The sequence below is a fragment of the Sphaeramia orbicularis genome, chromosome 2 (genome assembly GCF_902148855.1).
Source record: "Sphaeramia orbicularis chromosome 2, fSphaOr1.1, whole genome shotgun sequence".
Taxonomy (NCBI): domain Eukaryota; kingdom Metazoa; phylum Chordata; class Actinopteri; order Kurtiformes; family Apogonidae; genus Sphaeramia; species Sphaeramia orbicularis.
In genome coordinates, this window is record NC_043958.1 from 4,088,849 (window position 1) to 4,113,990 (window position 25,142).

Consider the following 25,142-nt stretch of genomic DNA (forward strand, 5'->3'; position numbering starts at 1 on the left):
GTTTCAAGCTAACATGGGCTAATGCTAACATACGTAAATACTCTGTGATTCTGGGATGTAACTGGTAATATCTTTGGTCATGGCAAAAAACAAGCATATAGATGTGTTAAAATTACAGTAAAGTATCATTCATGCAACAAATGTGTTTCAAATGGTGTAAACATAACTGCATTTATACTTCCGTGCGTCCATTGGATTGGAATGACCGTTTAGTGATTAGTCCACCAGAGGGCGCTGCTCTGAATGAACACACTACCCAAGAAGAAGAAAGTCAATAATAAACATGGCAACGTCAGACTAGTCGTTTGTCTTTGAAAAGTTCCGTTATTTAAGAAATTATTTGCTTCAAATATCAACCCTGCCTCCCATGGTTCCCGGAGGTACTGCAACATATTCTCCATTTGGCCGGTATATGCACAACATAAAGATATAACATAATGGTATCAATGGAAAATATCTATGGAAACAGCAAAATACTAAATAAATAAATAAATGAATAAATATAATCTCCAAAGAAGTCTTTCAGTTGCATATGGTAGTCTTTGCCATGTTTCATGACTAAAAATGCACTGTAAATATACATTTTACTAATAAAGAAATTGAAAAAGTCCAGACAGATAGATAGATAGACGTATGTATATAGATAAATATGTAGATGTATGCATAGATAGATAAATGTACTGATGTATGCATAGTTAGATAAAAAGACAGATGTATGTATAGATAAATAGATAGATGTATATATATATATATTAACATATAAATGTATGGATGGATGGATGGATGGATGGATGGATGGATGGATGGATGGATGGATGGATGGATGGATGGATGGATGGATGGATGGATGGATGGATGGATGGATGGATAGATAGATAGATAGATAGATAGATAGATAGATAGATAGATAGATAGATAGATAGATAGATAGATAGATAGATAGATAGATAGATACACACAAGTATAGATGTATGTATAGATAGATAAATGCAGACAGATAAATGTATGTATAGATATATAGATAGATAGACAGATGTATGTATAAATAGACAGATAAATGGATAAATAGATATGTGTATGTATAGGTATAAATGGATAAATAAAGAGATGCATGTATAGATGTACAGATAGATAAATAGGTAGATGTATAGTCTCCCTTTTTTCTTTTTCTTCCAAATCTTACTCTAATGTGTCAGAGGTCCCGTTCACTCTGTTCAGAAACTGCTGTGAATTATTTGACGGTGATTACACACATGTAAAACTAATACAGATCAGGTAAGGGTGCTGTCTTTTTTTTTTTTTTATTGTCTGTCTTCCTCCTCCTCCTCCACCTCCTCCTCCTTCTCCTCCTTCATCTTCATAATAAGCCTCCGTTAAATAAATTAGAAAATACCCACCCAGGGGTGATCAGACGGCCACAAACCCTTGTCATCTGTCTCGCGGCGCTGCCAGGCAAAAGAAAGCAAGGGAGGGAAGAAGAAGAAGAAGAAGAAGAAGAAGAGGGGAGGACAGCCAGGATTTCTATTTCTTCTTCTTCTTCTTCTTGTTTTTGTTTTTTTCCTTCCCTGGCTTGGTGTTCTGTCAGAGGTGAGTGGGAGCTCAAAGAATTTCTTTTTACCTCGCCAGACAACCGAAGGCGACGTGCCATGTGACGATAAAAAAACAAAAAAGCCAACCAATCCATACATCCATATTTATTTAATGCGCCGAGAGAATACATAAGGAGGAGAGGAAGGAAGGGAAGGAGACAGACAGACAGAGCGAGAGGGAGAGGAGGAAAAAAACTTTGCTACATATGGAGTGCTTCTTACAACTAATCAGCAGACTGTTGGTGATTGGGGCCGCGGGCGCCAGGTTGGCTCGAGCCGGAGTTAGCACAGTGCCCAGGTCTTTGCTGCAGGCTGCACAGGTTGGCCTCAACTCTGCTGGGGAGCAGATGGCGAGCCAAAGCTTGTAGTCACACTTACCTTCCCCACTAAATCCCTAATCCCTCCGTGGACGCTCCTCCAAGGCAGGTTTTTGGAGGCAGAAATAGGGGTTACAATCTGGACCGGCGTGGCGCTTGCCAAAACACTCACAACACAGAAATGCAAATTAACTTATTTGTGTTGTCCGCCCGCCAAGGCGCCGCTTCTTTTGCGAGTAATTAAGATACCTTGAAAAATATTTGTAAAAGATCAATAATTTGAAATGGACAAAAAAACAATGAGAGGACGGAGAAGGTGGAGGAGTAACAAAAGAAGGAGAAGGAGTGGGCGCCATGTTTGTTTTTTTTTCTGTTTTTGTTTTTTGTTTGTTTTGTTTTGTTTCGTGTTCGCCTACGAGGAAAAGTCCGATCCCTCAGGTGACGCGACCTTCGGAGGCATTCGATTATATGTAATAAGTCGGGCCGAACTGGAAGCCGAACACATGAAGCGTTTGTGTTCAGTGTTGTTCCTTTAAAGCCGGCAGCTTGAGGCTAGCATAAAAAAAAAAAAAAAAAAAAAAAAAAAGAGAAGAAGAAGAAGGAAAAAAAAAAAAAAACACAAGCGCCCCCTGAATCAGTAACTGTTAGAGGAGGCGTAGGAGCCTCGGTGACACCTTTCAGCTGTGCTTGTTGGCTGGTGCTTAAGCTAACACACACACACATATAGACGACACACACACTCTGTTATTAGCCTAGTGTCAGCAGCACTAAATGGGCTGCAGATGTTAATGCACTGTTTTAGATACAGTGGCAGGAAAAAGAGGCAGAGACGGACCCATTCAGACGCAGAATAACTAAATCCAGCCACACAAACACATTCATTAGCGGCGAACGCGCGGCGGAGAATCATTCAGAGGTGACGCATTATAAACACTGCTGTTTAAACATGCCGCGTCTGTTTAGAATCTGCAAAACAAAGGACGTGTAGGTTTTACTTGTTGAAGCTTCGCGTTTGGCTGCGGAGTTTGTTCAAGCATCCGCAGGCAAAGTGGAATTTAAAAGACGGAACGGGATGAAAATACCTCCGATTGGCCTTATTATGATCGGACTGAGGTGTTCGGGGATGATCTAAGTGGCATCAAACTGTGAAAAATGTCGGAAAACGCATGGATTTAACTGCTTTTTCCGACAAAAAAACCCCCAAAAAAACACACCTGCACGTCCTCGGCCTTTAACAGATTCAACTCACATCCAATTAATCCTGAATAAACGCATTAAATATCACATACTTCGGACTGAAATAGTAATATATCATCTGTCAAAGCAGTAACTATTGTATACATATTGACTAAGTCTTTTAAGTAAACTCTCCTCTAAATGGATTAAACTGCAGCTAAAAAGCAATAATTATTTATAGTATATTAATAATAATTGCTTTTAATGACAAAAACAGCCTAATTAGTTGTCCAGAATTACAAATATAACAGCGCAACTTCACTTTTAGAACGTCAAATGTCTTAGTTTTAAAATATCTGCGATTCACTTTGAAAAATTAGCGTTAAATTAGCTGAATACATACGCTCTCTAATTGAATTAAGTAATGGCTTCTATGGGTTTAGCGCTAACGTTAGCGGTCATTAGCTTGTTGGTAGCAGTGAACTGATTTTCAAAATTCTTGGCCGATACTGACACCGATATGTTTAATGACATAGATATCAGTGTTTCTTTATTGTGGTTTTGTTATTCATCCACTTTTACAAAGAAATCTTCATTCTAAGTATAAAAATAGGTTCTAGTTTAAAATCCGTCAGCTGTTCATCGCATTGTTATTGAATAGACACAGATTCAAAGGCACAAAATTACAGAAAAAACATCTATAATTATTAAAATACTGAATATAAATAGTATCTGCCTCTGCCATATGAGAAAGACATCCCATAAGCTGATACTGACATTGGACGATATCAGCAAATATCTATTCTATTCCATTCTATTCTATTCTATTCTATTCTATTCTATTCTATTCTATTCTATTCTATTCTATTCTATTCTGGTAAACCCCAAATAATTAGCTAATGCTATCCAACTTTGGACACTGATTGAACAATATTCAACACTTTCAGGCCTATTTCAAATAAAAATAAAGAAATAAATCAAATTTTTAATTCGTATAAAATCAAAGAATCCATATTTTTATGTAAATTCCAAACAAGTCAAACTGGAATCACTGAATGTCCTACATGTAATCGCTGCTAATGTTTACAAATCAGCCTCCATCTGTAAAGGTACAGCTAAATGTGCTGACATTTACTGTTATAGACAAAGGTAGTCGTATGTCTGTGACTGGGTTATAGTCTTACTTTTACTGTACATATTATATATTTCATATATGTTTTTTTTATTTATTTTTTATTACTTTTTACCTTGTGTTCCTCATGTTGGTTGTCTGTTGGGATGGGTCAGGTTTTTTTTTTGTTGTTACTGCTGTTGTAACCCAAATAATTTCCTGCAAAGGATCAATAATCAATCAATCAATCTATCTATCTATCTATCTATCTATCTATCTATCTATCTATCTATCTATCTATCTATCTATCTATCTATCTATCTATCTATCTATCTATCTATCTATCTATCTATCTATCTATCTATCTATCTATCTATCTATCTATCTATCCATCCATCCATCCATCCATCCATCCATCCATCCATCCATCCATCCATCCATCCATCCATCGTTTTGTCCATTTGTTCATTGTGCTACTTATTTGTTTATTTTTGTTCATTTTCTTGCCCATTTTACTCAGTTTTCATTCATTTTTCTTCATTTTTCATTAATTCTGCTGCGTATGTTTGTCCATTTTTGTCCATTTTGTTTATTTTTTACTCGTTTTGATGCCTATGTTCATTGTTTTTATTCATTTTTATCTAATTTTTGTTCGTTTCTCATTTATTGTTTTGCATTTTTGTCCATTTTGTTCCTTATTTTGTTCATGTTTTACTTGTTTTGTTGCTTATAATAACCATTTATATTCATTTCGTTACTATCTATCTATCTATCTATCTGACTTTTCATTATTTTGTTCTTTTTGTTCATTGTGCTAAGTATGTTTATTTTTGTTCATTTTCTTGATCATTTTGGTCAGTTTTTATTCATTTTATCTCATTTTTGTTACATTTTCATAGATTTTTTTTTCCCATTTTTGTCCATTTTGTTCCTTATTTTGTTCATGTTTTACTTGTTTTGTTGCTTATATTCATCATTTATATTCATTTCATTTCAATCAATCTATCTATCTATCTATCTATCTATCTATCTATCTATCTATCTATCTATCTATCTATCTATCTATCTATCTATCTATCTATCTATCTATCTATCTATCTATCTATCTATCTATCTATCTATCTATCTATCTATTTATCTATCTATCTATCTATCTATCTATCTATCTATCTATCTATCTATCTATCTATCTATCTATCTATCTATCACAGTAAAGACTTTAAATGACAAGAACACAGTTAAGAATTATAAAAAAAAAACAAAAAACAAAAAACAGAAACAAAAACAGACAAAGTACATGTATCAAATGTTTGCTTTAAAACCACATAACCTCATTATTAAAATACAGGACCAGCCGCTTATTGTTAATTAATGAAGTAAACACCTCCAAGTTTACAGCCATGAACACTGTTTATCCTAACGGCTCATTTTACTGCTCGATGACTAACATGAGCTTCAAGTCAGTCAAGAGGAAACGGTACGCATCATGTGTAACATGTGTAACCTGTTGAAACTCCAGAAACTGTCCTAAAGGGTTCAGATTGTGTTAGAATTCTATAAAAGTGAGAGAACACACACCTGACCGTCACTGTTGCTTCTGTGAATCCTTCATGTTTTTGGTATTATTATTTATAAGAGTCGGACGACAGTTTATTCACTCCTGTTCATAAATCAACTTCATTCATTTGTATCATCTGTTACTCTGCACCTGCTTCTGTTTTTACAGTTTTATGAGTTAGTTTGAAAAATTGTAACTGTAATGTCAGCTTTTTCCAAAAACATTTGACTTTATTATCATAGAAAATTTATTCCATTTTATTTATTTATTTTTTTTAGGGTTAGAGGTCAGTTTTTTTCCTCATATTTTTTTCCACCACTTGATTATACAGAACCCTTTTTTTTTAATCCAGCTGTAAAACTATACATGACTACATACTCTACTATACTTTTTTTCTTGCAAAAGTATGACTAGTCAATTTTTTTTCACAAATGCATGACAAATATAATTGTTCTTCAACATACCTTAAAAAAATGGATTTTTTTTTAATCTATTTATTTATTTACAAAAACTTAGGCCACAATTGTACTTGAGTCTGTGTCACATAAATGTAGTTGATTGGTTATTTTTTTCCCCTATATTACCCTATATACACCAAAAATAAATGAATAAATAATAATAAATGAAATTATATATAAATACAATTATATATATATAATCTCCACAACTGATAAATTTATCATACAATAAAGAATAACAAAGTCCTGTGTTTGCTCTTTTCTGACATGAAAAAGTTCAACAATTTGTTACTAAATGTTTAAAATGACCCTTTTTTGCCATAATAAACCACTATAAACTACTATAGAGGCTATTTTTGTGTCAGTTCTTAACAGATTCAATAAAAGCTTCAGTCATGACTGCATATCTGAGTCTGTTTTTTATTAGTTTAGTTGAATGATTATTGGTTACTTTTTCTTCAGCAAAGAATTTCATTTTTTTGGTTACACTGAAAACACCTTGAAAATAAACTTCATAGCAGAAAAATGTATCATACAGTTTAAAAAAAAAAAAAGAGTACTATCTTTGCTCTTTTCTATGTGAAAAAGTTCAACATATTTTGTTAAAAATGACCTTTTTCTACCATTATAAATCATGAAAAACTGCTATAGAGGCTCTTTGTATGGGCTCTGAAGAGATTTAATAGAAATCTAGAGCACAACTACAAAATTCAGATGATTGGTTACTTTTTTAAACCTATATTATCCTACAAACGCCTCCAAAAAAAAAAAAAAGAAAAGAAATTCTAAAAGTATTGTTCGCCCTTTCCTCCCCTGAATTTTTTTTTTTTTTTTTTTTTTTTTTTTTACATATTTTGTTATTAAATGTTTAAAATGACCCTTTTCTACCTTTATAAACTGCTGTAGAGGCTCCTCTTGTATCAGCTCTTAAAAGATTTAACAAAAACTTAGACCATGACTGTATAGCGCTATATAAATGTAGTTGGTTATTTTTGAACCTGTATTACCCAGCATACACTGCAAAAAAAAACAAACAAACAAAAAAAAAAAACCCAAAAAACTCTCTATAGCTGAGAAATGTATCACACAGTAAAGAATTAGAAAAGTCCTATGTTTGCCCTTTCCTCTTCATAAAAAGTTCATCATATTTTGTTATTAAATGCTGAAAATGACTCTTTTCTATCATTATAAACCATTATAACCTGCTATAGAGGCTCCTCTCATATCTTATCACATAAAAAGATAACATCTTCGGCTATGACTCTATTGTTATACAGGGATTATAGATTTATTATACTCTATTTTATTTATTATTTTTTTACCTATATTATCCAGCATACGCCTCCGAAAAGTAAAAAAAAAAAAAGAAACTCTACAGCTGAGAAATTTTTCATACAGTAAAGAATTAGAAAACTTCTGTGTTTGGTCTTTTCTGATGTGAAAAACTTCAACATATTTTGTTATTAAATGTTGAAAATAACCGTTTTCTACCATAAACCATTATAAACTGCTATAGAGGCTCCTCATATTGGCTTTTGAGAGGATTAACAAAAACTTAGACCATGACTGTTTCTCTCTTGAAAAAGTTAGTTGTTTGGTTATTTTTAACCTATACCCCCTCCCACCCCCAATAAATAAATAAATAAATAAATGAATAAACCAAAAAAAAACCTCCGCAGTATAGAATTAGAAAACTATATTTAGTCTTTTCCAATGTGAAAACGTTCATCATATTTTGTTATAAATCCTCATCATATCATTATAAACTGCTACAGAAGCTCCTCTCACATTGTCTCTCAAACAAAAACTTAGACCATGACTCTTTCTCTCTTTATAAATTTAGTTATTTGGTTATTTACCCACCATACACCTCGAAAAATACACTCTCTACAGTAAGGAATTATAAAACTCCTATATTTGTTTTTTTCTGATGTGAAAAAGTTCATTATATTTGTTATTAAATGTTGAAAATGACTGTTTTCTATCATTATAAACCATTATAACCTGCTCTAGAGGCTCCTCTCATATTTTAACAGATTTAATAAAAATCTTTGTCCATGACTGAGTCTGTTTTCTTATAAATTTAGCTGAAAAAAAAAAAAAAAAAAAAACCCTCTACAGTAAAGAATTATAAAACTCCTATGTTTGGTGTTTTCTGATGTGAAAAAGTTCATTATATTTGTTATTAAATGTTGAAAACGACTCTTTTCTATCATTATAAACCATTATAACCTGCTCTAGAGGCTCCTCTCATATTTTAACAGATTTAATAAAAATCTTTGTCCATGACTGAGTCTGTTTTCTTATAAATTTAGCTGAAAATAAAAAAAATAAACCCTCTACAGTAAAGTAATTATAAAACTCCTATGTTTGGTGTTTTCTGATGTGAAAAAGTTCATTATATTTGTTATTAAATGTTGAAAACGACTCTTTTCTATCATTATAAACCATTATAACCTGCTCTAGAGGCTCCTCTCGTATCTTAACAGATTTAATAAAAATCTTTAGCCATGACTGAGTCTGTTTTCTTATAAATTTAGTTAAAAATAAAAAATAAAATAAACTCTCTACAGTAAAAAATGATAAAACTCCTACGTTTGGTGTCGTCTGATGTGAAAAAGCTCATCATATTTTCCTATTAAATCTTTCAAACCTCCCTTTTCTACCGTTCTGAACCGTTCTGAAGGGCTCTGGAGGCTCTTGACAGATTTGGAGCCGTGGTTCAAAGTGGCGTTTGTGCGCCATCTTCCCGGACCTCCAGCCCCACTCATCCTTCTACTGTACGTCTGAGGGTCTGCGAGGCCTCTGGGAGCATCGAGGCGGATCAAACGCCCTCCCCGCCACCCGACCAGATGTCCTCGCTGGGCCGGGTTCAGATGGTCCCAGCGAGCAGCGAGGGAAAGGTCAGAGTCACACAGTGGGTTAAACTGGACCCATCATGAAACTGGCTCGGGCCGCCGGTCTGGTGCATTCTGCCCCCGCTCGTCGGCAGGGATTATTTCAATTAAGGCTCACGCTGGTCTGAACGCGGGATTACAACAGGGTTTAGACAGACAGGACACATCTGAACACAGCACATGGTCTGACAGGCAGCTCCCAGGATTACATGGCTCACAAATAACACAGTCAGAAGGACCATTAAGCTTTTTACCCTATAATTAATAACACACACATATTTGAGTCACAAAGATAAACACACACAGCTCATCAATATGAACATTTGTGGACTTTACACCAGTGGAAATACAAATATACGTGCGATAGAAGTAAAAGTACTGACTCTTTACTGCAGTAAAAGTGAAAAAGTCCAGGCTTTGAAATAAATAAATGTAAAAAAAAAAAAAATGTCAACACACACCTGCAGTGTCCAAAACAGCTGAGTTATAATGCTGAATATATTCAATTAAACTTTTTTACATCAGTAGAAACACAAATATACGTGCGATAAAAGTAAAAGTAGTGACTCTTTACTGCAGTAAAAGTGAAAATCCAGGCTTTGAAATAAATAAATGTAAAAAAAAAAAAAAAAGTCAACACACACCTGCAGTGTCCAAAACAGCTGATTTATAACGCTGAATATGTTCAATTGAACTGTTAACACGAGTAGAAATACAGATATATATGTGGTAAAAGTGAAAGTACTGATTTCTTACTAAAGTAGAAGTGAGAAAGTCCAGGCTTTGAAATAAATAAATGCAAAAAAAAAAATAAAAATGTCAACACACACCTGCAGTGTCCAAAACAGCTGATTTATAGAGGTGAATATATTCAATTAAACTTTTTACACCAGTAGAAATACAGATATATATGTGGTAAAAATGAAAGTACTGATTTCTTACTAAAGTAAAAGTGAAAAAGTCCAGGCTCTAAAATAAATACATGTATAATATGTCCAAATTCAGCCTACGAAGGACATCTCTAGTGGCATCATATCATATTAATATAAAAAAAAAAAAAAAAAAAAAAAAAAAAAAGACTGGATTTTACTTCATCAGTTTTCAGTGTCTGTAAATACTGTCTTTCTTTCACACTAAGTTTCTACAAATGACACACACACCTGCAGTGTCCAAAACAGCTGAGTTATAGAGCTGAATATATTCAATTAAACTTTTTACATCAGTAGAAATACAGATATATATGTGATAAAAGTAAAAGTAGAGACTCTTTACTGCAGTAAAAGTGAAAAAGTCCAGGCTCTAAAATAAATAAATGTCAAAAATGTCAAAATTCAACCTATGAAGGACATTTCTAGTGTCCTCAGATAACACTGATATATATATAAAAAAAAAAAAACTAGATCAGACCTCACATCAAATCTACTTCATCAGTTTTACTGTACTGTCTTCCTGTCACACTAAGTTTCTACAAATTACAAATAACTCACACACACCTGCAGTTGTAGTGCTGAACATATTCAATTAAACTTTTACATTAGCAGAAACACAGATATATGTGATAAAAGTAAAAGCAGTGACTCTTTACTGCAGTAAAAGTGAAAAAGTCCAGGCTCTTCAAGTACATGTATAAACAATTTCTGCTTTTAAAGGACATTTTTCGCCCCTTACTGCCTAAATGTATTTATAATAATATAAAAAAATATATATATATTTGTGTTGTTGCTGTGACACAGATGCTAAATTAAATAGAAATTATCATACAATACCTGTAATAAACATGATTAAAGATAAACCGAGGCAAAATATTGTTAAAGCTGCACTTATTTTTCTTCAGAAAGTTCAAGTTTTTCATGCAAGGACAGTTTGTAATTTTATATTTTCAGTCTAAAACAGAGAAAACTTTACAGTTGACATTATTTATGGATTATTATGTTATTATTTGACTGGTCTGATCCAATTTAAATGAATGTAGAAACTGAACTAAAAAGAGTTTAACACCTTTGATTTAACCAATGGGGGGGGGGGGCGCATGCTACCTTCAGGGACCGACCTGAGTGTCTGTAAATTAGGGCTGAAAGATATATCGCTATCGTATCAATATCTAGATATGAACATTCAAGATATTAACATCGAAAAAGCAACGATATATAAACAATATAGATTTCCCCCGCGCTCGCCCTGCATGTACAGCTGTGGAAGTCGCAACAAATTTCATTTATTCGTACTTTATGTTAATATTGATGACTAGCGGTGAGTTCTTATAAATAAAACTGCACTTTCCACATTCTTTTGTATTATGATGTTTGTACAGGGTGACACAAAAAAAACGGGAACTTTTTAACAATCCAATAAAACCAAGAGTGATGGAAGAAAAATATTTTATTCATAGTAACTGAAACCTTAAACCATGCCATTTAAGAAACAATGATGGAATGTTCATTTTTGAAAATTACTTCCTGTAGATGGCGTCCTCCTGTACGAATATGCATTCTTGAAATCTGCTGTTGAGATTCCTCATTGACCACTGCAACATCTCAGCTGGTTTCTTCTTTAGGGCAGATCCAGTCTCTTCAAAGTTATTAATCCAACATTTTATCGTGTGTTCTGATGGAACAGCACCATGACGTCCTAAGTTGTAAAAATGTCGGAACTCCCTCTCCCTCTCCCTCTGTCAAACTATCACCGTTTTATAAAACATTTTTATGGCTAACACACGCTGTTGCCCGTTCCACTGATCCATGGTTACTAAAATGGGGGTGTGTTTACTTTCTCAAGGTCACTGTCTCGCACTGCTGCCACTTGCTCACGTCTGCCAATACGCACTTCAAAAATTCCCGTTTTTTTGGGTCACCCTGTATTTTTCTGAAAAATGCTTGGTTGTCACCGAACCCGTAGTCATATTGTATCGTATCGAGATATCTGGCATGAATATCAAGATATGAAATTTTGTCCATATCGTTCAGCCCTACTGTGAATCTCAAAACTCCCCACAGATAAAACAGATAAAACAGACGTCTTCTACACAAAATGACATCAACTGAAATTATTACTATCCACGTTTTACAGTTGCCAATTTCTGGGAACTACAGAAACCAAAAGACCTCCATTACAATGTTAAAAAAAAAAAAAAAAGAGTAGGCATGTGCTATCAAAGACTACATCTTAAAATATGTAGAATGTGGGAGGGTGAGAATCCCTCAGCGCCGTAATTAACTACCTCTTCTTGTGCTGCCGCCGTTCACCGTTGAACTCCTGCAGCTGTTATCGGCAGAGATAAGAGGGGAAGGTAAAAGGTGGTACCACGCAGTAAGTGGAGAAGCCGATTCTAATCAGTCAATGGTGTTTAGAAGCCAATAAGAGACTATTAGCCTCTGGCCCCTGTGCAGTATGCATGGCATGATTCGGACATGAATCCCATTAGCGTCCGAGCCGCCTTTAGCATTCACCACGGCGACCGGCGACTCAGTCTGGCATTTCACCTGCCGACGCTCCGGACTGATTGAGATGCGTCGGAGGCACGGCGAAGACTCACCTAATTGGCCCCGGACTCAGCCCTAATTCCCGATTCTCAGGGAGGTCCACATTTCAAAGTAGACCCAGGATCAATTAATGGACCAGTAATGTGTCTCATTTTCATACAAGGCGGGAGACTCAGGTTGGGAAAATCAGATACTGGCCACCCTCGACTCGCCCAGGCAAGAATCAGCTGGAATTATGCGGAGGGAAATTCAATACGATGTTTCAGAGAAGAATTACCGCACCAACATTTCCTCTTTTTAGATCCTTAACCTTTTTATACTTTGAATGTTGGAGGTATGCGTTTATGTAAAAGCCCGAGATCTTTGAACTAAAGAAAAAAAAAATAAATCTATGCACAAGTCAGAAGTCATTAAAAACTAAAAAGCAATAAATGGAAAGTTCTGATGTCGGCCAACTAAACCGACTTGTTAAAAAGTGTTTCTGTGTTTTCAAAGCTTGAATTTCTTTCCCCTCTGTGCCACAAAGTTCCGTAATTGTCCAAAAACTATTAAAAACACATCACACCACTGCACCGGGTGACATGGTCCAGCATGAGCACAAACTGTATTTCAATTCACTATCCTGTTGCCAAAAAACCCCACCAAATATAGACGAATCTGCTAGAAAATAGTGCACAATTAGTGATCATTGGCTAAAAACTAATTTAGCAAATTGCCAATTACTACTACTAAAAATAAATATTTTAACATGAAAAGATAAGAAACAAATTAAAGTATGTGTGTTGTTAACTTGTGATAATATAGATCAGTATTTTTCAACCTTGGGGTTGCCTGACATTTCTAGTAATTGATAAAAAAAAATAAAAATCTTCCAAATAAAAAATATTACGGTGAGTTGACAGACAATCCCAATCCATAACAGACATGACAAACTGAAGCTGAAACTGAAGCACTGTGGTTCTGTTTATCTGTCAAATGTTCATTGTGGTCAGTTTCAGATGCTGCAGCTCTTTCATCATTCAGAGTTACCTCCGCCAACGTCTGTCTGTCTGTCTGTCTGTCTGTCTGTGTGCAAGATAACTCAAAAAGTTATGGACGGATTTGGAAGAAAATTTCAGGAAATGTTGGTACTGGCACAAGGAACAAATGAACAAATGATTAAATTTTGGTGGTGATGGGGGGGCACGGATCTGCCTTGGCGGAGGTCAACGCTCTCCAGTGCTTTTCTAGTTTGTTCAGTATTAATTGTCCTCCTTGTAAATCACAGCTGGACTGACTGTACATATCCTGACCAAGGAAAATCCAATTCTCCCTTTGTGCAGTAATCTACACCTGGATTTACTGCCTCTGTCCACAATAATATACATTATATAGACTAAATGTCCTCTAAAATGAACGTTTATTTGCAACATAGTATAGCAAAGCATTACATGATCAATAACAAATTAATTTCAGAAAAAAGTCTCCATTTTGACTAAGTGCAATTTTTTTTTTTTTTTGCTTAATTCAAGATTTTTTTTTGCTTAATTCAAGTTTTTTTTTGCTTAATTCAAGATTTTTTTCCTTAATTCAAGCTAATTTAATTATTTTGTTTTTGCTTAATTCACGATTTTTTTTTTGCTTAATTCAAGATTTTTTTTGCTTGATTCAAGTTTTTTTTTTTCTTTGGCTTAATTGAAGATTTTTTTTGCTTAATTCCACATTTTTTCCTTAATTCAAGCTATTTTTTTTTTCTTGCTTAATTTAAGTTTTTTTTTGCTTAATTCACGATTTTTTTTTTTTTGCTTAATTCAAGATTTTTGTTTTTTTTGCCTAATTCAAGATTTTTTCCCTAATTCAAGCTAATTTTTTTTTTTTTTTTGCTTAATTCAAGATTTTTTTTTGCTTAATTCAATATTTTTTTCAGCTTAATTCAAGATTTTTTTTACTCAATTGAAGATTTTTTTTTTAACTTAATTCCACATTTTTTCATTAATTCAAGCTAATTTTATTTATTTATTTATTTTTGCTTAATTTTATTCAATTCAAGACAATGGAATTTTTGCACTTTGCAGAAACATCCTGCGGGCCGGATTGGAAGCTTTGGCGGGCCGGTTTTGGCCCCCGGGCCACATGTTTGACACCTGTGATATGGAAGGCAGCAGCGTTATTATCATTATTTGAACTTGGCTGTGTTGTCCCAGTGCTAGCGCAGACATCCAGGCAGCGCTGACAGCAGATCTGTGACAAACCCCCGTACCTAAAACCAGGGTTCGGCTGCTCGGGCTCTGACAGCCGTGAACACACAGCACTTTAAGGTAGCGCTAGGTACAACCCCGCTGTTTTCTCAACTGCAGTGTGTTTGAAATATGAATGAGCAGCCAGTCTATACATCATGTTAGCTGACATGTTGTATTAAAATTTATGAACGACTTCATCAAAAAGCACTTTCTGGCAGACAGATTTGCCCTGACATCGGAGTTACATGGTTGGTTGGAGCCTGGGATAAATGTGTGTGTATGTCAGTGTCTAAGTGTGAAATTATGTGCAACGGGAGCTCGGACGGTGGCGACTGTGTAACTCACTGCACTATCTGCAGTTCACAAAGGTGTATGAAAGGCTTATTTGAATAATTTTAAGAATTTATGAACGGATTGGGAAGGAAAAGACTGAGGTGAAACAAAGTGGACGTTAATAATGAATAGAAAGTGCAATGAACTGGACGAGGCAGGTACAGACTGAGCAGTAAACTCCATTAGAACACCTGTCATCAGTGCATTTGATAAGACTTTAAATCAGGGGGGTCAAACATGCGGCCTGGGGGCCAAATGCGGCCCGCCAAAGGTTCCACTCCGGCCCGTGGGATGAATTTGTGAAATGCAAAAATTACACTTAAGATGATCACAGAAAATCTGGTTCAGGTTCCACATACAGACCAGGAAAAATATTATCATAATAACCTATAAATTCTTACAACTGCTATTTTTTCTTTTTGTAAATGCAAATATTTTCATGTAATTTTCCTGTATTCACACTAAAATAAACTATAATTTCACAGAAAACGTAAATATCCTGAACAAATATGAAAAACCTCAAATATCTGAAGAGACGTAAGTGTAATTTTAATATATTTAGTGTATTTGTAGATCCACTGTGATCTGTAAATTGTAATGAACATGACGTCAATGATAAACTGAGGCAGAATATTGTTCAAATTACACTTATTTACTTAACAAATTTTAGGGTGTTCATGTTATTCCCATTGTTTTAAAGAACAGTTTATAGATGTCAACTTTTTCATCATGTAAGGAAAGACTGGAGTTGACATTATTTATATATAATTATGTTATTATTTCACTGGTCCAACCCACTTCAGACCAAATTTGGCTGAATTTGTCCCCTGAACTAACATGAGTTTGACACCCATGTTTTAAAGGATAGCTGGTAGATATGAACATTTTCATTGCATAATTTTACATTTTTACTCTAAAACAGAGAGGAAAGTATGGAGTTGACATTATTTATATATAATTATGTTATTATTTTACTGTTCATTTCAGACCAAATTTGGCTGAATTTGGCCTCTGAACTAACATGAGTTTGACACTCATGTTTTAAAGAATAGTTGGTAGATGTAAAAATTTTCATTCGATAATTATACTTTTTTAGCTCTAAAGCATTGAGGAAATTTGGAGTTGACATTATTTATATATAATTATGTTATTATTTTACTGGTCCAGCCCATTTCAGGCCAAATTTGGCTGAATTAGTCCCCTGAACTAAAATGAGTTTGACACTCATGTTTTAAAGAATAGTTGGTAGATATGAACATTTTCATTGCATAATTTTACTTTTTTTTTTTAACTCTAAAACAGAGAGGTAATGTGGAGTTGATATTATTTATATATAATTATGTTATTATTTCACTGGTCCGGCCCATTTCAGACCAAATTTGGCTGAATTTGGCCTCTGAACTAAAATGAGTTTGACACCCATGTTTTGAAGGACAATTGGTAGATGTAAACACTTTCATTTGATAATTATACTTTTTTTAGCTCTAAAGCATTGAGGAAATTTGGAGTTGACATTATTTATATATAATTATGTTATTATTTTACTGGTCCAGCCCATTTCAGACCAAATTTGGCTGAATTTGGCCTCTGAACTAACATGAGTTTGACACCCATGTTTTAAAGGACAGTTGGTAGATATAAACATCTTCATTGCATAATCTTACTTTTTTTTACTCTTAAACAGAGAGGTAATGTGGAGTTGATATTATTTATATATAATTATGTTATTATTTTACTGGTCCGGCCCATTTCAGACCAAATTTGGCTGAATTTGGCCTCTGAACTAACATGAGTTTGACACCCATGTTTTAAAGGACAGTTGGTAGATATAAACATCTTCATTGCATAATTTTACTTTTTCACCCTAAAACAGAGAGGTAATGAAGAGTTGACATTATTTGTATATTATTATGTTATTATTTCACTGGCCTGGCCCACTTCAGATCAAATTCGGCTTAATGTGGCCCCTGAATGAAAATGAGTTTGACACCCCTGCTTTAAATGGTCAGAATATGTCTTTCTAGAGGCGTCATGTTCAGTCCTACTATATAAATATATGTGACTGTTGTGAAAGCTATCGATGGATTTACCTCAAATTTGGTATGAAAGGTTAATTAGGTCATAAATTCATGTTAAAATCTATTAAATTCTACAGTTCAGTTGTAAATTTGTCCTTTGGAGCCAACGCCGTCGTCAGAGAGTCTATTTTAAGCCTCGTCGGTTACTTAATTTTCACTGGATTATGTAGAAATGTGTATTTAACATCGGAGGAATGCTTGTTGGGCTCCTTGCATGTGTCTGGACTTGGTTTTTTAACTCAGTTCACATATTTTATCTTGCATTTTTCAACTTTTCTTAAGTCATTTCTAGCACCATCATAATGAAAAATATCCAGACAGAGAGAAGAGACAGATATTATTGGCTCCAATTCAACTAAATAAGGTGAATAACAGGATAACATGACGATATGATGACCTTCTTTTTATCCCAAAGGTCAGCTTCCCTCATTCAAATGTGAAATTAAGTGCAATTTTAACAATTTTCTGCCTCTTACTAAATATTTTGCACATATGTATAAATGATAAGTTGAGGCACAATATCGATAAAATTGCACTTACATTAAATTATGAAAACGTTTACATTAACAAACTATCTTTTAACAACAACGTGAATAACGAACAAAATTAAGAAAATTAAGTGCAATTTTAACAATTTTCTACCAGTTACTAAATATTTTGCGCATATGTATGAATAATAAGTTGAGGCACAATATCAATAAAATTGCACTTAAATTAAATTATGAAAATGTTTACATTAAACTATCTTTTAACAATAATGTGAATAACTTGAACAAAATGAAGAAAATGAAGTGCAATTTTAACAATTTTCTGCCTATTACTAAATATTTTGTGCATATGTATAAATGATAAATTGAAGCACAATATGGATAAAATTGCACTTACATTAAATTATGAAAATGTTTACATTAAACTATCTTTTAACAATAACATGTGAATAACGAACAAAATGAAGAAAATTAAGTGCAATTTTAAATATTTTGCGCATATGTATAAATGATAAGTTGAGGCACAATATCGCTAAAATTGCACTTACATTAAATTATGAAAATGTTTACATTAAACTATCTTTTAACAATAACATGTGAATAACTTGAACAAAATGAAGAAAATTAAGTGCAATTTTAAATATTTTGCGCATATGTATAAATGATAAGTTGAGGCACAATATCGCTAAAATTGCACTTACATTAAATTATGAAAATGTTTACATTAAACTATCTTTTAACAATAACATGTGAATAACTTGAACAAAATGAAGAAAATTAAGTGCAATTTTAACAATTTTCTGCCTATTACTAAATATTTTGCGCATATGTATAAATGATAAGTTGAGGCACAATATCGATAAAACTGCACTTACATTTCTTAACAAATTTCATTTTTTCAGGTTATTCACATCCTCTTTGTTTGGATAGTTCGTAAATGTAAATATTGGCATAATGTGAATGTTATTTTTTGCACTAAAACAATTCGGAGTTGTCATTATTTATTGGCTATCATGCTATTATTGTACTAGTCTGGCCCACTTCAGATTAAATTGGGCTGAATGTGGACCGTGGAGGTAAATGAGTTTGACACCCCTGCTCTAGAAAAACAGTTAAAGATAACAAATATTATAACATAATGAGAACGCACCTGATTTGTTTTAATTGATTCAAAGTCTAACAACATGTACGATAGGAGCCCTGATAAAAATAGACCTAAACCCGAAACAGAAGAATGAACATGTTTTCCATCGTTTTGTGTCTAAGCCTGATGAATTCATTATCTAATAGTGGGGTGAAAAAAAAAAAAAAAAAAACAACAGCAGCAGAGGGCATTATTCAACAGCCTGTTCCTGATCTGAACTAATGACAGAAGTGTGTGTGAGTCAGTGTGTGTGTTATTGTGTGTGTGTTATTGTGTGTGTGTGTGTCAGCACCAGCCCATCCTCAGCCTTTGGGTTATGAAATAATACCTGTCATCTGCCGACTGCTGAACCCTGAAAAGGGGGCAGGTTTTCCAGGTCAGACCACCATCTGTCAGCGCAGCCCTCTCCTGTTCCCGCACGCTAACACCTGATTGGCTGGAAGTGGCCCTGGATGGGCGGGGCCGACACCCCCCCCCCCCCCCTTCATTATTACTGTCAGAGATAAAGAGATGCGCACATGTTTATGACTACATGTGTACACAGACACACACAGGATGAATGTAAACGCATTATTTAGACAAAGTAGTGAAATCACCTCGGATTAATTTAACTACAGGACTGTTAAATTATTATAACTTCAAAATAAAATCACTAAAAAACTGAAATGAATGTAAAGAAACTAAATTTGAAACATTATTTTGTAATACTGTGGATTTGTTATTGTGTAATGCACTGTTATTAAAAATATATTGTAAAAAAAAAAAAAAAAAGAAAGAAATTCATCAAAAATACATGATAATATAGTACAAAAAAGAAGATACATTTACTTTACAGACTGTGTTGAGGCTGCATTTTATGACATATTGTAGCTAATTATTACAAAATGCAGTGGTTTTAAAGAAACTCTAATAATCTACAGTTTAGGGAAGAGTTTGTTCAGTTTCATCCTGAAGTTTTTCTTAAAGCAAGAAAAACTTTAAGAAAAAAAAAAAAAAAGGCAGGAAAAGGAATGAAACATGCAAGTTAATGTATAAAATAAACAAGAAAACAAAAAAAAAAAGAACAAATTAGTCAAGAAAATGAACAAAATAAGCTGCAAAATGGACAAAGTAAGGAAGAACATGAGCAAAAATGAACTAATTAAGTAAGAAAATGAACAAAATAAGCTGCAAAATGGACAAAGGAAGAACGCGAGCAAAAACGAACTAATTAAGTAAGAAAATAAACAAAAGAGGTAAGAAAATAAACAAAACAAGCTGCAAAATGGACAAAGTAAGGAAGAACATGTGCAAAAATGAACTAATTAAGTAAGAAAATGAACAAAATAAGCTGCAAAATGGACAAAGTAAGGAAGAACATGAGCAAAAATGAACTAATTAAGTAAGAAAATGAACAAAATAAGCAAGAAAATCAACAAATGAACAAATTAGTTGAGAAATTGAACAAAACTATTCTTAATCACGTTCCTGTAAATGCTGTCACTGTGGAATAAATAAAGTCTTATTTCGTCCTGATGCATTGTTGAATGAATCCAAAACGTGGTTTCAAAGAAACTCACTAATAATCTACAGTTTAAGGAATAGTTTGTTCAGTTTAATCCTGAAGTTTTTCTTAAAGCAGCAAAAAAATGAACAAAAAAAGATCAAAATAAGCAGGGAATGAAAAAGACAAGCTGTAAAATGGACAAAATAAGTAAGAAAATGAGCAAAAAAGAACAAATTATTTAAGAAAATGAACAAAATAAGCTGTAAAATGGACAAAATAAGTAAGAACATAAGCAAAAAGAATCAATTTATTCAGAAAATTAACAAAATAAGCAAGAAAATTGACAACAATTAATAAATTAGTCAATAAATTAAAATATTCTTAATCATTTTCCTGTAAATGCTGCCACTATGGAATAAGTAAAGTCTTATTTTATCCTGAAATATTATTAAATGAATCCAAAACATGTGGTTTCAAATGTATTCCTTTACAATCCACAGTTTAGGGAATAGTTTGTTCACTTTCATCCAGTTTAATCGTGTCATTCATCACAGTGGACACTTAAAGTTTATCCTGAAACAGTAGATTTTATTACATTTTCTTATTAAATATATTCTCTTTGTGTTCCCTGTTTATGTTTATCATTTTAACCCTGAAAGAACCAGAACGATTTTTTTCGCTGACATCCAAATTATTTTTCCACTACATTTATCCTTTAACGAGTGATTTCTACCCATTCGTTCTAATATTATCCTTTGCATTTTTCCAGTAAAAATCCTGTATTTTCCTACATTTAATTCACTGAACATGTAGGTGTTGATAAAAACTCAGTAAATTCACAGGTTATTAGATAAAAACAGAGACAACTGAAGGAAACATGACTTTTTCAGCTAAATATATCATTAATTCGACATAAAAACGAGCATCTACAATCATTACACTGGGTTACAAAAAAATGTTTTTTGTAAGTTGTTTAGGTTTTTTCAACTGAATTCGGACCATTTTGCACCGCTAAATCCAAAAATGACATCTGTTTTTCTCAATCAGGTCAGGTTTTTTTGCTAATTTGATTTTGAAAAATTGGATCTTCTCACAAAATTGATTACATTTTTGTGACTTTATCAGTTGATTTTTTTATATAGTTCTCACCCAAAATAGGTTTTAAGAGAAAAAAAATCATTTTCTAACAGGATTCCTGTTAGGTACAATGGTGTATTCAGCGCAGATGTAGCAGAATACGTCAGGCTTATTTCTAGTCGAAGCCATTTCATTCACCTGTAATATTAACCCTTTCATGCACTGTCCACTCCAGTGGACAGTTCTTCTCCAGCTGTTCTCTTGTATATTCATGGGTTTTGTTGTTTTACTTCCATATCAGCCAACACAGTGGACGCTTATGCACCATCCCATACGCTGTAATTCAGACCATTACTGTAACTTTGCTGTTCTTGATAAACCTGATCTGCACTTACATGTTTGAGTGTAAATCAATTGTTATTTGTTAGACAAGAAGGTTTTTTTTGCATATTATCTCCATGAAGTGAGTAATTACTAGCATTAGAATATGTTAAAATGTGAGAAGACATCAGATTAGCAGCATTAAAAATGTTTTTATTTCATTGTTTTCATATCCCTCTCTGATATTGGGTTTTAAACATGTTTCTTTACTTCAAAAATTAAATGCATGGATATTTTTGTAACTCCATAGAAAAAAAAAACAAAAACTCGATCACATTGTTTTTTTCATGGCTAAACACTGAAGAAAAATATCTTGACTAAGGTTCTCATAATTCGTGCATGAAAGGGTTAAAAAAACCATTAATCATAAATTGGCAAAAGTAAAATCTTCAGAACTCGTTTATTACAAGAAATATGAAAGAATTTTGTATCATACAATGTGAAAATGCCCATAAATGTAACCAAAAATGTTAAAAAGCCAATATGTAGCATAGTTCAGAAAGTTGACCTGATTGAGCAAAATTCATGTGATTTTTGGATTCAGCACACCAAAATTATCCGAAATCAGCTCAAAAAACTTAATAAATTTGTTGTGGGCCAGTGTTATTATTTGTCCAAATGCATGAAGTGATGTTACACAGACTGTGGATGCATTAGATAAAGACAGGAGATGCTGAAAAACTGCATTTAACCTGAATTATTGGACTGTATGGACAGGATTAGTGGATGAAAGTTGATGCTTTTGGGGTTTTAAGGGTTAAACTGTTGATACATGGAATCCACTACAACCAATATCAGCCTATTATGACCAACAAATACGATATGGGTTATGTTTAATGTCCAAAATACCACTAGTTTATTACTAAGGGTTAAATGATAAACAACGTTAGCATTATTTCGTAAAGTAGAAAAAAAAAAAAAAAAAAAAAAAACACAAGTCCAATCCATTTCCTGCTTTCCTCCTCTCCCTCCTCCCTCTTTCCTCCCTCGCTAGTTCAGCTGTCTGGTCAATGGGACCGGGGCAAGTAGCCAAGCATGCAGAGCCAAGCCCCCTCACCGCCCCCCTCCCTCCCTCCCCCTTTTCCTCTCCCATCCAGACGGCCTCCTGTTCAGCTGTGCCGCTCGCCGCAGGTTCCAGCCAGGTCAGATGTTCAACACGAGCGACAACATGTTCGCTCCTCACCGCTGTTTACCACACCAGGGCCGGCCCCGCCCACACGTCCGGCCCGTCGCCGTAGTGACGCCGGCGCTCAGGTTGGCCTTTTTGTCAGGTTGGAACCAGCTTTTACGACACAAAACCAACCAAATAATGACGTCGCGCTAATTAAACCCTGAGGTTTTTATAGAGTTTGGGTGAAGATGAAGGCGGAGAGGACACTGAAACGGGGGGGGGGGGGTCCAACATAAGGCACGTGGACCAAAGATGGACTGTTGAGCCGCATTAGGTAACAAATTCCCAGTATGTAGTAAAAGTTCAAAATGTAATAAGAATGTCACGTCATCTTGTAATAAAGCTGCATTATGTAATAAACTGACGCATTTTGTAATAAACTACCTCAGTGCATTATGTAGTCAATTTTTGTAGTAAGTTATTACAATTTGAGAAGCTTATTACAAAATGCACTTTTTTATTTTCAGGAAAATGTAATGTGCTAAATTCATCTTTAAACTGTGTGGTTAAAGTTCTGATTCCATTACCTGTAGCTCCTGTGACTAATTACTTCTAAATTCCTCTGAAATTATATTAATTTGGATTGTTATTACATAATGAACCATGTTATTACAGCTTTTGAATAAAAATGTGTCAAGTGCATTTTGTAATAAATTTCTCAAATTGTAATAACTTACTACATAATGCGAAAAAATTTACTACATAATGCGTTGAGGTAGTTTATTACAAAATGCGTCAGTTTATTACATAATGCGGCTTTATTACAAGATGATGTGACATTCTTATTACATTTTGAACTTTTATTACATAATGGGAATTTATTACATAATGCAGCTCAACATACCTCAGTGCATTATGTAGTAAATTTTTTTCGCATTATGTAGTAAGTTGTTACAATTTGAGAAATTTATTACAAAATGCACTTGATACATTTTTATTTTCAGGAAAATGTAATAACATGGTTCATTACGTCATAACGACACTCAAGCAGATTTTTTCCCCCTCTTTAATTGAAGTAGCCCTGCAGATTAGGAGTTGTAGTAGCGCTAATGATAGCCTTGTTGAGCTGTATTATGTAATAAATTCCCATTATGTAATAAAAGTTCAAAATGTAATAAGAATGTCACGTCATCTTGTAATAAAATAAGAGTTTTGGCGAAATAATCGCTTTTCCACTGGGTAAATTTTTATGCGCAAGTTCTATTCACACAATTTGAGGGTCAATGGAAAAGCGACTAGTGAAATCTTACTTTTTCCACTAATATACAGATAAAAACTTGTAGTCGTCATTATTTATAGGTTATTATTCTATTATTTTACTGGTCTGACCCACTTTAGATCAAACTTGGGCTGATCGTGGACCCTGAACTTAAATGACAATGACATCCTTGTCCTAAAACTTTTCTCAATTGAGTCAAAATTCAGCCAATGAGAAACAAACAACCAACACCATCTACTGATCTGAACTGTTTAATACCTGTTGATCTACTAATCCTATTAATACATGTGAAAAATTGGTGTAAAATACAGGTTGTCATCTTTTCGTGGTCATCACATATGACCTATCTGGATGTTCGGAGGCTCCGTAGTTACCATGGAAACCCTGTCATCTTCTACAGCATTGATTCACCAGTAAAACCCATGGAGTTGGATCAATGACAGTGGAATTTTTGTATTTCACAAATTCTGCTCGGCCAGTCGCCCTCCCAGGTGCAGAGCAGATAGGGTTGCAGGACGTAAACGGCTAATTCCACAAGTGCAATGCTAACAATATTAGGCCTTAGTTTATCATTTATACATGTGAATCACAATTTACAGATCACAGAGGATCTACAAATATACAAACCATTAATTAACAGGCAGAATATTATTAAATTCCACATACTTCTCTTAAGACATTTCAGATATTCACGTTTTTTGTAAAAGACGAGTCTGTAAATGTGAACATTTTTGTGTAATTTTACATTTTTTTAGACTAAAACAAAGAGACAAATTTGCAGTTTTCATTATTTATCGTTTATTATGATAGTATTTCACTGTTCTGATCCACTTTAGAATTAACCCTATCATGCATAAGTCACTCCAGTGGACAGTTCTTCTCCAGCTGTTCTCTTGTATATTCATGGGTTTTGTTGTTTTAGTTCCATATCAGCCAACACAGTGGACGCTTATGCACCATC